The sequence below is a fragment of the Microtus ochrogaster genome, unplaced genomic scaffold (assembly GCF_000317375.1).
Source record: "Microtus ochrogaster isolate Prairie Vole_2 unplaced genomic scaffold, MicOch1.0 UNK1, whole genome shotgun sequence".
Lineage (NCBI taxonomy): Eukaryota > Metazoa > Chordata > Mammalia > Rodentia > Cricetidae > Microtus > Microtus ochrogaster.
In genome coordinates this window covers 29,626,805-29,628,290 of record NW_004949099.1, presented here as the reverse complement: position 1 = coordinate 29,628,290, position 1,486 = coordinate 29,626,805, and the positions used below count along the sequence as shown (strand labels likewise).

Sequence of the window (1,486 nt, the reverse complement as noted above, 5' to 3'; positions counted from 1 at the left end):
TTCCTTTTTTGGTTTTTCGAAACAGGGTTTCTCTGTGGCTTTGGAGCCTGTCCTGGAACTCGCTCTGTAGACCAGGCTGGTCTTGAACTGAGAGATCCACCTGCCTCTGCCTCCCGAGTGCTGGGATTAAAGGTGTGCGCCACCATCGCCCGGCAACCTGGGTTCTTTGTAAGAACATTAAAGGCTCTTTACCATGGAGGAATCTCTTTAGCTGCTAAATTTGAAAAATTTTGAGACAGTGTTTTACGGACTTTGAGTTTACTACATAACCAACTCTAGCCTTGATCTAATCCTGCTTTAGCCTCCTACATGCAAAGATTACAGATATTTGTTATTATCCTACTAAAAGTTGTCATTGTTATTATTTTAAGATTTAGTTACTTGCATGCATGTGCCTGTGGGGGTATTTGCATGTGAATGCAGATGCCTAAGGAGTCCAGAATTATTGGATCCCCCTGGAGCTGGAGTTATAGGTAGTTGTTGGCTGTCTGACACAGATGCTGGGATTGACTCAGGTCGTCTGCAAGAATACTAAGTACTCTTAGTCTTTTACCCATCCCTCTAGTACACGTGAATGAAGGTGAGAGGAAAGAATCTATTCTTTCCTTCTATGTGAGTCCTGGGGATTGAATTTAGATCATCAGGCAAGCACCCTTAAACACTGAACCACTTGCTAGCCCTAAAAGCTGTTTTTTAAAGTACCTAGTAAGTGCAGGCACTCAACTGAGAAGGGTGCGGGGTGATGAATGCAAATTTTTGTTTGTTTGTTGTCCCCCCCCCACGCCTTCAGGCCTTCAGTTTCTCTGTAGCTTTGGGGCCTGTTCTGGAACTCGCTCTGTAAACCTGTCTGCCCGCCTCTGCCTCCCTAGTGCTTGGATTAAAGGTGTGCGCCACCATCACCCTGGGAATGCAAGTTTTTACCTTGAAGGATTTTGTCTGGTGGAGGAGGTTAGCAGAACTTACTGTTTGTTCTTGCTCCTCTGAGAGTCACTCCCTGACCTTTTGCTCCTGTTACTGTTATTTACCATCCTTAATCTTCTGCATTCTTTCTGTGGCCTCTATTGTTTAGTCATTTGTGAGCTCCTCATCTTGTTAGACAATCAACTCCAATGACTGATTTCAGCTTCATGTTTGTTTATTGATATTTGTGAGGAAATAATTTTATTTGAGAGCCTGAAGGACCAGGTTGTGTGAGAGTGTGAATTTAAATCCTAACACCTACTTGCTGTTTCACAGTTATATTTATCACAGGACAATTTGCAGGTACATTTTCTTGCCAGGTGGGTCCCCAGTATCAAACTGAGGTCATCAGATATTGTGGCAAATGCCTTTATCTGCTGAGCCAGGTACTGACCATGTCTTTGTTTTTTTTTCTTCCTTTTTTTTTTTTTTTTGAGACAAACAAGGTATCTCTGTAGCTCTGGCTGTTCTGAAATTCCTGTAGGCCATGCCATGTTTTTTTTTTTTTTTTCCCGAGACAGGGTTT

General features: G+C 42.8%; 1 protein-coding gene across 2 annotated transcripts in view; it reads left to right on the top strand.

The window, feature by feature from the left end:
* Raf1 (Raf-1 proto-oncogene, serine/threonine kinase) overlaps positions 1 to 1,486 on the top strand; it is a 58,934-nt gene that overhangs the window by 7,754 nt on the left and 49,694 nt on the right. The window lies entirely within an intron of this gene.